Here is an 18,230-nt window from a genome sequence, read left to right as displayed (position 1 = left end):
CCCACTCTATCAAAACCTTTTGTATAGATTTAATCGATTTTAGGTGTTGTTACATATGATTTTTTCATGTTTTCGTTCTTCGAAAAATCACCAGTTTCCACCCCATCTTTATTGTAGGATAAGTCATCAAACCTTGGTGATCTGAATGTAAGTATATCTTTTTAGTAAATGCACTGTATGAATTCTATACTTTGGCATTGCAAGCACCTGTGAGTCACACCTGTTTTAACAAATGTTGGTGAAAAAGATGGTCATGTTGGGTCATGGATGACCTAGACCATACAAAAAATGAGGAAAAAAGGCATTGCAAGCACTTGTGAGTCACACCTGTGGTCCCACCATATTCCTTTAGTCACGTCGACACCACATCACGAGGATAAGCACGACTAAGACAAGAGAGCGGATGGGGACAACTCCATTGAGGATTATGTCTTATCCTGAATACCTCAGCGGTTAACCTCATCCCAACAACCCCGAAAGCCTCATCCGACCAGGACATGGATCTTCGGCTATAAAAAGTATCCCTCACTCAAGGTAAAGGATATATCTCTTAACTCCCATACCGTTACTCTGTTCGGACCAACACTGCTTTCTAATTGCTCGACCTAACTACCCACCTTCTACTGACTTGAGCATCGGAGTATCTACTTGGGGACAACTACTCGACCCTTTAACTTATTTCTTAGTTTCAGATCTCATTGCACGACTTCGTCCTTCCACCTTGGCACCGCCCAATTGGCAAGGATCATCTAATTGCGACCTCGGTTCTTGCACCACCTAGGATCGAGCAGCATTAGATTGGCGCCGTCTGTGGGAAACACACAAAAAGCCATTCCTGAAACCCTTTCTTTACCATGTAGTCAAGAATTGATCAAGATTCCAAGAAACAACTCTGAAAGATTGACGGGTTGACCCCCCTCTTCGAGGATCCCATTCTCATTGCAACCCTCCATGCCACGAAACCCAGCAATCCCAATAGCAAGCCGCGGTCGACCTCGTTCAGTTCTAAGCAATGCAAGAAAAGTTCAACCAAATCTTGGCGATGATGCAACCGCTGGGGTCTGCGGCACGGCCCACTCAGACCGTCCTCCCTCTTGGCCCGATGTGTATCAATGCTGATCCTTGCCCTGAGGAGCCCAAAACGTGCCAATCGGACAAAGATGGGGCACGACCTGACCAAGGAAAAGAAGATTCTTCAAGAAGATTGGTCTCATCCGTCCGGTTCCACGAGCATGATAACTGCAGAAAAACTCACTAGTCTACTTGGATTCCATCCAAAGAAAGGCTCAACAAACGGATGCCACCTCAACTGGTCTCCATTGCCATGTCCACTTTAGTCAAGGGCCACCCAACACGACCCAAGAAGGAGCCACACATGCCAACACTCTAGACGACAAGGATGTGGAAATCTGAGAACTCCGACAACGCTTGACCGAGTTGGAGTGCAACCAAGCCCAGAGGAGCATGGCATCACCCATAATTCAGCCCGTGCAACCAAGCGGTCAGCCCACCAAGGAGCAGCCCATCATCCAAGAGATTAAGAATGAGCTCTCCCATGTAGGATGGTGGGTGCCGCAATTCAAAAATTAAGATGGGGATACAGACCCCGACGACCATGTCGAGGCATTCAAAGCCCGGATGATGCTACATGGTTCCTTTGAAGGCTTGATGTGCAAGGCTTTCATAGCAACCCTCAAAGGTCCAGCCCTAACATGGTGGTATTCATCCCTTCCCCGCACTCCATATCATCATGAGAGCAGTTGGAGAACTAGATTTTGGAGAAATTCACAGCAAGCCGAAAGAACTAGAAAACTTTGGCCATCCTCATGCAGGTGTGACAGGAAGGGAGAATCCCTTAGAGATTACTTGGCAACCTGAACCAATCAGTAGCTGTCACAGCCATTCAACACGGTCTGCGACCCTCTCCGTTCAACTTCAACATCTCCAAGAACCCTCCTCAAACCATAGCCGCGCTGATGAGTCACGCCCATAAATATATCAATACAGAAGAATCACAGGCACAGTTAAAAGACGAGGAAGAAAGGCTTGACAAGAAGAGAAAGGATACCGAGGATCGCAGGATAGAGAGGGTGAACAGGGATCACAAGAGGCAGGGTCGCCGGTCCAACAACAGACCAAGGACACCTCCACCGACCTATAGGAACTTCATGCCGCTGCACACACCATGATCTAAAGTTCTGATGCAGATCCGCGACTGTATCTACATCCAGTGGCTCGAGAAGATGAAGACCCAAGGCAACAAAAGGAAACACGCCAAGTCTTGTGAGTTCCATAGAGACCACGACCATGACACGAACAACTGCTACGACATGCACAACCACATCGTGGACCTGATCAGGAATAGGTACCTCAGTGGGTTCATCAACAAAGACGAAAAGCCAGCATAAGAAGAACTACGCTTAGGAAACAAACGACTACCTCGGGCTCCCCAAGCTAGTGTCATCGCCGTGATATCAGGAGGGATTGTTGTTGGAGGAGAAAGTAGCTCAAGCCGCAAAAAAGCATGTGCGGCTACTCGAGATCGACAACAGAGGTCTAAAGAAAAGACACGAAGACCCGATCACATTTACAGAGGATGACCTTCGGGGGTCCAAACCCCACATCACAACACCCTAGTGATTACAACTGAGGTGGCCAACTTCAAAGTGTGGCACATCCTAGTCGACACAGGTAGCTTGGCAGATGTCCTCTTCGAAGGCACATTCGACAAGCTCGGATCGACAAAAACTACCTCGTCTCTATCAACACTCCCCGAATGGGCTTCTCTGGGGGGTCGCTTATGCCAATTGGGAGGATTCCCGCCCGTAAAGTTTTCACCCTTTTGATCGGAGACAGCGACATCACCGCAACAGCCATGGTCGACTTCATCATCGTCCATTGCCCGTATCGTACAATGCCATCCTCAACCGATCGACCTTGAACACTTTGCGGGCCTCGATTTCCACGTTCCACCTCGCGATGAAATTTCCAACCCAATATGGTGTAGGAGTGGCACGTGGAGACCAGAGGGCTGCACGGAAATGCTACTTGATCTCCTGTAGAGGACCATGCCTTGCCACAGAAACACCGACAACCGAAAGCATAGATCTGTGGGACAACGTGAAGATGCAACGTGACAAACCTATCGAAGACCTCATCTAGGTGCCGCTCTCTAATGAAGACCTTGAAAAGATGGTCCAAGTTGGCTCTCTCCTAGGAGATTGTCTTCGGGATGAGTTAGTACAACTGTTGAGAGACCATGCTGACGTGTTTGCTTGGTTGGCGACGGATATGCTGGGGATCGACCCCAAGGTCATCACCCCCCACTTGAACGCCGACCCACGCTATCGACCTATCAGGCAGAAGAAGAGAAGCTTCGCCGCGAAACGGTGGCAAGTGCTTGCTGATGAAGTCCAGAAGTTTCTCGATACTTACTTCATTTGGTAAGTAAAGTGCCCAAACTGGATGGCCAATGTGGTAATAGTGAAGAAGGCCAGAGGAAAGTGGAGGATCTACATTGACTTCACCGACCTAAATAGAGCCTGTCCCAAGGATAAATTTCCCTTGTCGAGGATCGACCAGTTCGTTGACGTGATGATGGGGCATGAACTCCCAAAATTTGAGGATGCATTCTCGGGCTACAATCGGATTGAGATGCACCGAGGAGACCAAGAGAAAATCACCTTCATCACCGATCACAGATTGTACTGCTACAAGGTGATGCCTTTTGGCCTTAAGAATGCCGGTGCAACTTATCAGCGGCTGGTGAACGAGGTCCTCAAGGATCAACTCGGCCATAATGTTGAAGCATATGTTGATGACATGCTCGTAAAAAACAAGAAGGCCGAGCACCACCTGGCTGACCTTAAGGAAGTCTTCGACACCCCCAGGAAGTACCAAGTGATGCTAAAGTCGACCAAGTGCACCTTCACGGTCGGCTCCGGCAAATTCCTAGGATTTATGGACACGTAGAGAGGAATTAAAACCAATCTAGAAAAAATCTAGGCCATCCTCGACATGCAGTCACCTCAGACCCACAAAGAAGTGCAACACCTCATCGGACAAGTAGCCGCCCTCAACAATTCATGTCCGAATCAACGGACTCGTGTTTGCACTTCTTCAAGGCCCTTAAGCATGTGAAGGACTTCCAAAGGACCGAGGAATGTGAACAATCATTTCAGGATCTAAAAGGTACCTATTCTTGCCACCCCTCCTCACAAAGTTGAGTCTAGGGGACGATTTATTGCTTTACCTTTCGGCCGGGGATGAGGTCATCAACACTCCCAGATGGTAGTCAACTAGATCCACAACCATTTCGAGACATAGACCCCCACCATGGTGAGCTACTTACAAAAGGTGCAAGAGCTCATCTAATGGCTCGAGTAGTTCAATATTCAATAGATTCCTCGAGTCGAAAACATCCGAGCTAACACATTATCAACGTTAGACAGTTCACCGCAGACCAACCTCGACTTGACAGTGTGGATGGACACCTTGGCCCAACTGAGTATTACGTCGACAACCCTCCTCATCCTCCCTGTTCAGCACAACCCATCCTGGATGGACCCCATCATGTAGTACCTCTGGGATGACACACTTCTAGAACACTGAACAGAAGCCAAGAGATTCCTACACAGATAAGCCCGGTACTACCTCATCCAGGGATAACTCTATTGCCGCTCACATACTCTCCCCTACCTGAAGTGTCTTCCCGCCTCTGAGGCTGACTTTGTCCTCAAGAAGATACATGAAGTTATCTGCGGAGACCACCCCGACGCCTGAACCATGGCTCACAAGGCATTTTGACAAGGGTACTTTTGGCCAACCGTGAAGCAGGATGCAACCCAGACCGTCAGAAAGTGTGACAGTTGTCAAAGGCATTCAAATCTCAATCATCAGCTAGTAGTCCCCTTGAAGCTAATTACTAGCTTGTGGCCCTTTGCGTAGTGGGAGTGGATATCCTCGACCCCTTCCCCACCGCGGTCGCATAGAAAAAGTTCATCCTGGTAGCAGTGGACTAGTTCACCAAATGGGTGGAAGTCGAAGCCCTAGCATGCATTACCACACATAAAGCCCGAAACTTCTTTAGGCAAGGTATTGTCTGCCGATTTGGTATTCCTCGGGTTCTTATCACAGACAATGGAGCATAGTTCATTGACCGCAAGTTCGAAGCCCTCTGCGCCAACTTAGGGATTGATCACCGGACTACCGCCGTACATCGACCTCAGAGTAATGGGCAGACCAAAGTGACAAACCGAGCTCTACTACACGGCCTGAAACCAGACTTGACTAGGCCAAGGGAAGGTGGGTCGAGGAGCTGCTCAGTATCCTCTGGGCTTATAGGACCACTCCATGGACAACTACTGGGGAGACGTCCTTTAGACTAGCCTATGGGGTTGAAGCCATGATACCCATAGAAATAGGATCACCAAGCGATAGTAGCAACAGACAAGCACTTCAATCCTCGGCAGGGTGGTCGTTAGCCTCTTCATTCTCATTGGGTATGTCCACGGTGGTGGTGTTATCCTTGGGAAGAGCTACATCATCAAAAGGACCCCAACCCTACGTGACCTCGTCTCAAAGGAACGCGTGAAAAAGTCATCCATTTCATGCTAGTAATCCTTCGACTTCCAAAACCGAGCAATCGCCTCGTCACTTGCCCGAGGCTCCCTTTCCACGACTTCCTTCTTCAACTGCTCTCGCACCTTCTTCAACTAAGAGATTCGCCCCTTTAGATTACGGATGGTGTTTGACCGCTCATCAATCTCGTGCTTCTGCTCGGTCACCTCCTAGTACGACTGTCCGCTCACCAGCCGCCTCAAGCTTGGCCAACCGAGCTCTCAAGCCCACGAGCTCGGTGTGTTCTATCTCATAGAGGCGCCACACTGACCGGAGGCGGTCGACCACTTCAACCGCCGAACAAGCACTTTGCAAGAGAAACCAAGTGTCAACACAATCAACTTCAACCAAATAAGTAAGAAACTGAGAATAAGCACGGAAGCAACTTGACAAAGGAGCAAGCACTCCAGGATGTCGCTCGTGGACTTTGCGGCCTCATGCCGAATGGCCTGTGTTAAAATGCCTCGGAGAAGCTGTTTAGGCACACCCTCCATATCAAGCCCGTCCCCAGAGTGAACGTTCCATTATGGCATGTGAAGAGATGAGCTACTGCCCTCAGGCACGTTCATCCGTGGAGAAGGGGGGGACAACAGACTAGTAATCCTCCTCCAGGTCAACCACCACAACCTCTTCTTCCTCACCCTGCTGCTTGGCTCTCTTTTGCAATCGGGGAGCCCTCTCGACGGACCTCGGTGGTACCACTTCAGAACGAGGTTGGGCCCTCTGAACACCTCGGTTGCACCTCTCTTGCCCAACCATCACCCTATGAAGGATCTCTTCCTTGCTCGCCATATCAACACCTACACCAAAATGAGCACTAAATCAAGACAAGTTTTAAGTTCGGAAAAGAGAAGATCGATGAGTGAACTGAAGCGACCAAACGGACTGGCCTCCCTGTTCATCAGCTCGGTGCGGATCAACATCGAGAAGGATGTGTAGCACATTACATTTATCTCCTCAATCATGTCTATGGCTGCCCTCTCCTCCTTGGTAAGTTGGGCAAGCGTGGGCTACGACACTTTAGTCCTTGGCTCTTGGAGTGCGGTCGGAAGGGGTGAACCTCTAGGGCAACGCATAAAGAAGAAACCCTCCTTCCAATGATTCAGTGAGGATGGGGCCCCGATGAGCACTTTAATGTGTTGCCTCACCAAGAAGTAGTAGAATCCTTGTTGGCGGTGCTTTAGTTGGAGAAAGTAGGAAACCATCCCTAGGGTAAGCTCGACATCATGGACAAAACAATAGGACGTCAGATCGATCAGGAACCTAAAGGAGTTCGGCATCAGCTGCACTAGCAACCCCCGATACTAGTCAAACACTTTGACTACCCCCTCGTTCAATGGGAACCTTAGCCCAGACTCTAGACTCTTCTCATACACACAGAGCTTGCTTGGCCGAGCATCTATGGGCCACTCACCAGCCCTCGGACACCTAAGCTCATACTCCTCGGGAATGCAGTGTAAAGCTTGGATTCGAGCCATATCTCTAGGGTTCAAACAACAAGGGGTGTCCCAAATCACACAGGAAGCTCGACCTCTATAGACGACGGTCTCGCCTTGGCCTCAACAACCCTATGAGAATGTACCCCTTCGAAGTCTTCGGCCTTGGACCCCCGACCTTTGGCCATAGGAACATTAAGTACGACAACCTCCCCAACTTGGACTCAGAACAAGAAGCAGAGTAATCGGAGGAAGAGATAGAAGAACAGAAGGACGAGGAAGACATCTTACCTAGCACAAAGAACGAAAATCTGTAGAACTAAAGTAAGCATCGGGCACCGTAAACTACTTCTCGCTGAGCTCCCCGAGTGACTTCTCTCGCAAATGACGAAGGGGAAATGCTCTTGACCCGCTTTTATAGAGCTCCCAACACTCTAGATCAAAGCAGGATCAATGACGTAGATCAAGTGCCACTCTAACAAGCTCGAAAGGTCAATTGGCGCAACTACTCTTCACACGTGTAAAGTCTCGGGAAGCGAAGTGATGCCTTTGACAACCTGTTTCAGGGATGGAACCAACATTGAACCAATCGGTCCAACCTAGAAGACCAGTCCAAACCAAGCCATTGACCCAGCTATGCGCTTAACCAGGATCAACTTCAAGTTCCTCAGCCTACGACCGAAGTACTCTTTTGTGCTACATCTCGGCCAACCACTTCACTCATCGACTTTGGAACTGGGGGAGTGGTGTTCGGGTTATGGTTAATTTGGCTCTGGACGCCATGTGGGCGCCGTATTCTCTTAGCCATGTTAGCACCCCGTTGTCTTTGTAGCCCAGCTCGACTCTATGGCTACGTCAGCACCGTGTCACCTCCGTGGTCCCACCTTATCCATTTAGCCACGTCAGCACCATGTGATGAGGATAAGCACGACCAAGATAGGAGAGCAGATGGGGACAACTCCGTTGGGGATTATGTCTTATCCCGAAGACCTCAGCAGTTAACCTTACTCCGACAACCTTGTAAGCCTCATCCGATTAGGACACGAATCTTTGGCTATAAAAGATATCCCTCGCTCAAGGTAAAGGATCCATCTGTTAAATCCCATAACGTTACTCTGCTCGGACTAGCACTGCTCTCTAATTGCTCGGCCCGACTCCTCACCTTCTACTAACTTGAGCATCAAAGTATCTACTCGGGGATAACTTCTCGGGCCTCTGACTTCTTTCTTGGTTTCAGATCTCATTGCTCAGCTTCATCCTTTCACCTTGGCACCACCTAGCTGACAAGGATTATCTAACAACGACATCGATTCTTGCACCACCTAGGATCAAGTAGCATCACTACTCGGATAAATAATTTACCAAAAAGCGAACAAGGCCTTAATCTATTTTAGGTGTTGTTTCATATGATTTTTTCATATTTTCGTTCTTGGCAAAATCACCAATTTCCACGCCATCTCTATTGTAGAATAAGTCATCAAACCTCGGTGATCTTAATGTAACTATATCTTTTCGTTAAATGAAGTGTATGAATTCTATACTTTGGCATTGCGAGCACCTGTGAGTAACACACTCACCTGTTTTAACAAATGTTGGTGAAGAGGATGATCAAGTTGGGTCATGGATGACCTAGACCATATAGAAAACGAGGAAAAATGCAACCCATTAACGAAACCTACACCTCATTCTTAACTTACGAATGATGGCCAACACCTCATTCATATGCTTTAACTTATGAATACCTTATTTTTTTAGGTGGTGTTTGGGATTGATGTCATTTCCTAATCAGCGTTTTCTTAGAGAACGGTGTTGCATAAGTGCATTGTTTTATCAAGTTTTCTATTTGGTACCATTGTTGTTGCTACCACATAGGCACTTTTCAATGCCAAATCAGCACAAGATTGCTAACTACAATAGAAAAACAGGAAAATACCAAAAATGGCGTTTTCTCATACCACACCTTTCCTGGTTTCCAAATTGTGGTATGAGAAAACGTTTTTCAAAAAATTGGCCAACCAAACGGCAAGTGTTTTCTCAAAAACGGATTTATGATGTGGCACCATTTTTATGAGGAAATGACATCGATCCTAAACACCTACTTAATTTTGTAATCCATTAGAGGTTGTAATTATAAAATCTTGGGCTGATAAGCTAGAGAGTGCAGAATCTAGTGTTTATTAAAATAAAAAATTAATGCAGATTTTAGTCTAATAGCATCACTTTGTTCTACAACATTAAGGCCATGTTTGGGAGTGTTTAAAATATGTGCTTATTTGGACCAGGACCACACCATTAAACACTTATTAGTATTTTGAAAATAAGTTCGAAATAAATGCTTATATTAAAAAAAAGGGCTTATTTTTTAAGCCCAATTTTCCAGCTTTTTTTTAAGTGTTTATACAATAAACACTTATTCATTTTTTTTTTCTTCCAAAATTATCCCTAGTTGAATTTTAAAATACCACTTATAAAACTATCCCTAGTTGAATTTTATAAAAGTACTTCTGTAAAAGTTCTTTTATTAAAGTGCTCTTGTAAAAGTACTTTCGTCAAGTGCTTTCGTAAAAGTACATTTAAAAAAGTATTTCTATAAAAGTGCTTTTATAAAAGTATTTTCATAAGTATTTTCATAAAAATGCTTTTGTAAAAGTACTTTTATGAAAGTGATTTCATAAAAGTATTTTCACAAAAGTGTTTTTACAAAAGTGCTTTTGCAAAAGTACTTTTAGAAAAGTTCTTTCATAGAATAATTTTATAAAAGTGCTTTATAAATGTACCTTCATAAAAGTGCATTACTAAAAGTACATTTATGAAAGTACTTTCGTAAAATTTGAAGAAAAATGAAGGACAATAGTCACAAATGCTTATTTAAGTGCATATTGGAGAAAAATGCCCTATATGAAATAAGTGCTATTTTTTAAAATAAACACTTGAAAATTTTGGGTGCCAAATGCAAATAAATGTTTATTCGAATAAGCACTTATTTTTAACATAAGCACTCCCAAACATGTCCTAAAGATTAAAGCCCATGACCTTTATAATGCAATGAAATAGGGCCTATGGGCTGGGTACGGGTGCCAATTGGACTGGATTTGGTCCAACCCGATCCAGTCTAATGTAAGTCCATTTATAAATGGACCCAACCGGACCTGATCCAATCCAAATCCAATACAAACCAATTCAATCCATTAAAATTTAAATGGACTGAATTGAATCCAATCCAATTCAATCCAAATCAAATGAAATATAAAAAAATATATAAAAACCAGAACATATAAAAAAATATATTAAAATAAAAAATCTGAGACAGTAAAATCTAAACTTCTTCACAAAATGTATTTTTTTTCTTTTTTTTTTTTTATTTGTTCTTTCTATAGATTAACAACTTAGTAACTTCAGACTGTCAATCTTCTTGATCTCAAAAAGAAAGCTCTTTTCTGCAAAATTTCACCCACATGCTCTGCTAACGCCAACCAGTACCTGTAAAATACAAAAAAGGATAGCTCGTGAGAATGTTAACCAATAATAAGTGTTCAGATTGCTCTTTTCAAGCAACACAATATTTCATGCTCATTCACAGGCTGATGCAATGTAATCAATTCTTTTAAAGCTCACTGAATTCATTCATTGAGAGAAGGAACTTTTTGTACTTACAGCTAAAGTTCGTCCAAAAAATAAGAATAACAATAACTTCAAGTGACTCCATTGAATAACCCAATTACCATAAAAAATACAGTCAGACGGACGTGTGTCTCCAATGTCCAAATACACATTCCAAAATTTATTTATTTATTTTTGATTAAGAAACCAAAGCAAGTAAGCAAACCAATTAGTACTATCCATATTCTTCTGAACTCCTTCATTCCCTTATCCCAAGATATGTTTAAGGAAACAGTCACAAATCTATCTGCATTTGGGAGTGTACGGTCATCCCAAATGTTCGACACGTCTATCCTTTTGAAGGCCTTTATATTCGACACTTGTATTTTAGGGTCGAATGATTCTTTACAATTTATTTGATTCTAGATTATTATTGGTTTCAAGGTTACATGTCCCACTGAAAAAATTAATTAATTGCATGACAGTATACGTTCAATCGATTGCTTGCCTTTTTTTCCTTCTTCGATACTCTCTATTTTCCCACTGCTTGCCTGCCTTTCTATCCGTCCAGGACGAACGCCTTCGGGGTTCCTCAGGAGTATCAGAGTTGAGAATTGAGACTCATCCACAACCACAAGCCAATCCTCAGAGTAAAAGATGGGCAGAAGACTGGACACTCTGATCGGAAGAACCTTCAAGACTTACAAAATCAAAGCCCTTATGAACCTCGCCATCTCCTCAAGAATCAGCGTCTGGTCCGCTGCTCTCTTCAATTGCCAATGACGCCATTGCTTGATGTCTCCTCTCTTATGTCACCTTTGAACAGGTTGAGCATGTGATCAAGGACCAGAACATGCTGGGCGTGTTTGTTATGATTGAGGGATACTGCAATCTCCTGATAGAAAGGATCGTCCTCTTTGACAACAACAAGTGAGTTTTCTTCTCATCACTTTCAATTGTTTAAGATTTGGTATTGACCAGATGGTCTGCGTTGTTTGCTAGATAAGCAGTACAGCAGTTTGGTTAATTTTGACTTCAGAGCTCTCGTTTTGCTGATGCATATGTTTGTTTCACCTCTCTGCAGAGAATGTCCTGAGATGAGTTGAAGGAGGCGATATCAAGCTTGATTTTTGCTGCTTCAAGATGTGGCGAGTTTCCAGAGCTCCAAGAGATACGTGCCGTCTTCACTTCACGATTTGGGAAGGAATTTGCTGCACGAGTTACGCAACAGTTGCGAGGTGAATCCCAAGGTAGGGTGGTGGTACTCATTTCAAGGTTGCTGTCTTCTTCACTTCTACAAAAAATCTTCAACTACATAGTTCTTGTATATTGATGAAAATCGTCTGTCCATGGTTTTTGTAGATGATACAGAAGATGTCCACACGATCGCCAAATACGGAGAGCGTAATGGAGGTACTAAAAGAAATTGCTACCGAGAACGGGATCACTCTGCATCTCGAGGAAGTTTCTTCTGATGCTACCAAGGTGCGCAGATTATTGTGTTACTTAGTGTTAAAAGAACCAAAGGTACAGTTTAATCTTGGCATATGTATAACTGTTTTTTTTTTTTAATATTCTCAGCAGGAGAAATTGGAGAGGAATCAGAGGAAGAATCATCCCAAGCAGGGCCCTTCTGCTAACTTAGATGATGCTGGGCTTAGAGAGAAGACACATAGTTTGCAGAGGAGATAGAAAAGGATGGGCAGTTCCCTCCAAGATCAATGAAATCAAGGAAGTACAGAGATGTTGCCACTGCAGCACAAGATGCTTTTGAATCAGCAGCTTTTGCAGCAGCAGCAGCCAGAGCCGCTGTAGAGTTCTCTAAGTCTGAATCTCGTGACAATGACGGTGGTGAAATGGCTTTCAGTTCGAGGAGGGCGGTGTTAGGGAGAGAGAGAAAGAGCGAGCCGGAGAGAAGGGGGAGACAGGGAGGTACTCGTAGCAGCGGCGGTGGGTCATCAATTAATACTAAAAGAACGTTTTTCACATGAATCATAATACACTTTTTGGTTTGTTAATTTATGTTAAACTATAACCAGTTGTATTATGCACTCATATTTTGTATATGATGATATTTGACTATTGGGTATCAATATTTTCCCAATTACATAATGGGGTTTCTTGGACACAACTTTAGAAATTTTTGGTTACTTATATAGTGAATTATGTTGCACTCTCTCGTGTGGTTCCCATAAAAAAAAAGATCCTCATAAAAAAAAGGTTAACATTATGTTCCAAAAGAAAGTTGCGCATAGTTTCTTCATAGCTTTTGGTTACTACATTGTTTCTCGTAGGACAAATATAAGCATCTGTAAAATGCCGAGTTAAGACAAAAATTCAAAGAGAACTGTTTACATTCATTAATTCCCCATCCAGTCCTGTCATACCTAAATTAATTAAGTACCGTTAGCAGATATAAGGAGCCGTTGGACCCGGGTCCGACCCTAAAAGTTAGGCTTAAGGCCTGAGCTTAGACCGGGCCCGAGGTCAAGCTTAATTTTCCCAATTCGAGCCAAATTCACACTGTAATATAATGCATTCGAGTTGTGTTCGGGCTTGGATTGGTCAATGGACCTAATATATATATGTGTGTGAACGTCTCCCACTTCTTAGCTTCCGCCATTGATTCCGACCATCACGGTGTGTCCCACGTGTCACTCTTCCTCAACTGTCGTGTCGCGAGATTTTGTCTGTCTGCGATCGATTTCCACATGGCATCCAGCGTGTCGTTATCCTCCCGCTTTTTCTTGCTCCCTAGACCTCTCATCTTCTTCTCCACTTCGCCTTCACAACGCGCCTTGGATGTCCCACATACTTTGCCTCCGTCGCAATGTATCTGGCGGTTTTCCGGTACGTCCCCATTGTTTTTACAATGGTAGAAGAGGCCGAGGAGTTCAGCCCTGATTTCCAGTCAAAATCGGTCACGCATGATACATCCGTCGACCCCCCGACGATGACACCGGAATTTTCAACGAAAACCACTGTTTTCTTGTTTGTCTCCACCTGCATTTCTTCCATTTTGTTAATCTCCAACCAAACTCCTTGTGGAACCTTCCGCCTCTGCTTCTTGGGTCGATTCTCATCTTCTTCGCTTCCTCTCTTGTCCGAGAGCTTCTGTTGGATGTTTGACAAAGCTGCAATGATGATGATTATAAAATTGAAGACGGCAAAGAGATAAGGACGAGCCAACCAACTCTGGAACGAGATCCATAGACAAGGGAGCATCAAGGTCGTCATATGGAAACTGTTTTTGGCCGACAAGTACTGAAATGAATTGGCCATTGCTTCACAAACCAAAGATGGTAAAAGAGGATTTCTGGAAGTGAAACCCTAGATAACACGAAAAGAACTATAAAGAGCATAAACAATAATATTTGAAAACCAGAAAAGAACACAATAGAGAAGAATAAAGGCTACAACTAGATAAGTTAGATTATTTTTGCTTGAAATAGTTGCCCGTGCTCTATTTTGGTTGATCAATTTAATTTTAGTGTAAAAATAATGATCAAGTGATCAAGGCTCATAGTTCTCACTTCTCAATTTTCCATAAAAATTGTATCCAATTAATGTTGCCAAAAGTATCGCAGAGTTGAGCCCTGAAACCATATTAGACAAACAATTTTTGTCATCCTGAATTGGCCGATAACTAATAACCAGCTATGCTTTTAGATTTTTTTTTTTTTAATTGTAAAAAATTGTTTGCACATTTGACATGTTGCATGGTCTTATTATTGAGCCATCTCCAATTTTATTGGTATTTTAAACTTTAAAGGGTTCTCTCTTATATCCATTCTTTAACAAGTATGAATAAATTGAATTATTTATCCTAAAGAATGGGGTAGCATAGAATTATAAATTTTTGAAGTAAGATTTTTAGTTGAAAATTATATTAACTTTTTCCTTCATTTTTAATCTCCCAATTATTCAATAAAGAATTATTCAAAATTGTTTTCTTGTCTTCCCATTTGCCCGTGCTCAGCACGGGCCATTTCTGCTAGTATGCAAGTAAAACATTGGTTTTCACCTCCCAACAGCATAATATGCAAGAAGTATTTGGTGGCCCATTGCCCTTCTGTTTAAGTTGTCCATGGTGAGGCACTTCTTTAGTACTACTCTCCATTGGTAAGAAAGCTTCATACTCCACCCTATATATTAATAGAACTTACAAAGGATACCCTTCATAAATCATTCCCCAATACAATATCTCTAGCATCGGGAGTCCCCCCAAGGTTCAAAGTATTGACCCGTATTGGTCGATACGTATCATTCCGGGATCCCTCCGATATACACCTATAGTGGGTGTGTATTGGGGGTCTGATTAGGGGGTGGCGCTTTTTATTGGGATTTTTTTTTTCATGGGAGCATCAACACCACCGAAACTGGTGTATCATGTGCAAATTGAATGGTAAGATTGTATATCACCTTTTAATTTCTTGCCCATTGGTTTGTCAGTTTTGGAATTAATTTCTTGCTTTTTTTCGTTGTACTAGTGAATGACCCCATACTAAGTATGGGGAAGTTAATTATATATATATATTAGTGATTTTTATTACCATTTTTTATTATTGTTTATAAACTGCATTTTTTTAAGTTATTCATACGATCTACGGGTCTACATAAATTTACCCTTATATGTCAAACCCGTAAAATTATATGGGTCACTAAATTCAACTTGAACCATTTATTAATTTAATTTAACCATTCTTCTTCTTCTTCTTCTTCTTCTATTACTACTACTTTACTTTAGTATTTAATTTAATTTATTGTTATATAGTAATAATATTAACTAAATTTGTAATTATTTAAATATTTACTTAAAATATTTTTTCCAACTGACTATAATTATTATATAATAGATTTGTTAATCCATATTTTGCATTTAAGAATAAACATTAATGATTTGGCCTAACAATTTTAATGACTGTTAATAAATACTCTTATTTAAGGTTTAATTACTGTATTCAGTAATTATTATGGGGCATGCTTTGAATAAACATTAATGATAATTGATGGTTGCTATTTTGTTTTTTATTATTTACTTAATTAAGTACTTGATGATTATTATTATTAATTATTTTTATAAATAATTGATTGTTATTATTATTTACTTAATTCAGTAAATTTCAGCAAGTAATTATTTTATTTAATTTGATTTATTTCATTTTTTTAATTATTTATAATAGATATTTAGGGTATTCTATTTATTTTATTTAAGAGACTTACCATGTTTTATCTAAACAATGACCCCATACTAAGTAAGGGGCAACTACAATATCATTTAATTTGAAATTTACTATTTCACAATAAAAAGTCAATGTCCTGTTGAGCAACCCACCCCCCAAAAAAGTATCAATAACTTTGACATCATTAATCTATTTATAAAATAATACAATTAAACGGATGTTTACAACAATATCACCAATACGGCTTAATATTTAGGGACATATGAATGGATAAAATGCATTTAAATGATATCCATTCAAAGAGGCAAAGAAGGAAGAAAATCATTCAAAGAGCTGCTAAGAAAAACAATCCATGCCAAACAACATTTGCAGATGCATCCATCCTCTGAAAAGAAAGGAGAATAATGGGACCATCCTAAGTATGGAAGTCACCTCCAAGTTAGGTGGCAACGCTTCTTTTGGTCATTCATGGTTATGGATTTTAAGTCTAAGCTCCCCACAGTGCACGTAGACTGGTTAGAATTTATCTTTAGGAAAAAAGGTAGGGAAACATGTACATAACATAATGGTATGTTTGAATTATGAGAATTGGGAGGATAGAAATAGGAAATGCGGGTAGAAATTATAATTTTGGTCATGTTGATGTGTCAAATTCAAGTCAATTAGAATATTTTTTTAGTAGCATTTGAATATTTTTTTATTCCATGTTTTTATTGAGTAATATAGATTAATAATTATGAAATCAGTAATAATAATAAGTATATTATCATTACTATTATTTATTAATAATATATTCTTATTATGTGTGTATTGATTTAGAAACCATTAATATTAAATTATTATTATTATTATTATTATTATTATTATTATTATTATTATTATTATGAAATAATTAATTTGTTATAATTATGATTTTTAGTTAATTCCTGAAATAATAATTGCTTTTATATTTATTTTAGTATAACAATAATGGATAATTGAAAGTTTATAATTTAACTTTAACCAATGAAATATTTATTGGAAAATAATAATAGTATTGATTATAATTAATAATAATAATAATAATAATAATAATAATAATAATAATAATAATAATAATAATAAGTAACACTAATTATATATTTATAAAATAATTAATATGAATTAATAAAAATATAAAATGATATTATCCCGATTAATAATTAACATTATTATAGTACTTATTAATTATCATTAATTAATTAACATTCCGAAGTAATGATTATCATTGTTATAATTATGGAATTAATTATCAGTAAGTAATTATATCAGTATTTAAATTTTATCAGAAATCATTCTTATTAGCAATAATTAATTGTAATTAATAATAATAATAATAATAATAATAATAATAATAACAATAATAATAATAATATACAATTATATTAATTAATATAAGTATTAATTATAATTACTGATAAGTTTATAAAAACTGGAAGACCGGTTAAGGTTAAGTTTATAAAAAAGGCCATGACCGAACCGTGAGCACTAAGCACCCCCAGCCATACTCAATACTTTGGCCAGAAAGGTTATTGCTCAGTCTTGGACCTGTTGTTTTATTTCATTACTAGTGAATGACCCCATACATGTTGTTTTAAATTCAACTTAAAATGTTTATTACTTTAGTTTAACCATTATTATTATTATTAATTTATTTTAGTATTTTTCCAACCGACTATAATTATTATATAATAGATTTGTTAATCCATATTTTGCATTTAAGAATAAACATTAATGATTTGGCCTAACAACTTTAATGACTGTTAATAAATATTGACTCTTATTTAAGGTTTAATTATTGTATTCGGTAATTATTATGGGGCATGCTTTGAATAAACATTAATGATAATTGATGGTTGCTATTTTGTTTTTTATTATTTACTTAATTAAGTACTTGATGGTTATTATTATTATTAATTATTTTTATGAATAATTGATTGTTTATATTATTTACTTAATTTAGTAATTTTCAGCAAGTAATTATTTTATTTAATTTGAATTTAATTTTTTAATTATTTATAATAGATATTTAGGGTATTCTATTTATTTTATTTAAGAGACTTACCATGTTTTATCTAGACAATGACCCCATACTAAGTAAGAGGCAACTACAATATCATTTAATTTGAAATTTACTATTTAACAATAAAAAGTCAATGTCTTGATGAGCAACCCACCCCCCAAAAAAGTATCAATAACTTTGAAATCCTTAATCTATTAATAAAATAGTAAAATTAGATGGATGTTTATAACAATATCACCAATACTGCATAATATTTAGGGACATATGAATGGATAAAAAGCATTTATGATATCCATTCAAAGAGGCAACGAAAGAAGAAGATCATTCAAAAAGCTGCTAAGAAAAACAATC

This window comes from Nelumbo lutea, chromosome 2 (genome assembly GCF_056320005.1).
Source record: "Nelumbo lutea isolate HS-2025 chromosome 2, American lotus-T2T, whole genome shotgun sequence".
Taxonomy (NCBI): Eukaryota; Viridiplantae; Streptophyta; class Magnoliopsida; order Proteales; family Nelumbonaceae; genus Nelumbo; species Nelumbo lutea.
The sequence above is the reverse complement of the archived record's forward strand: the minus strand, read 5'-3'. Positions refer to the sequence as shown.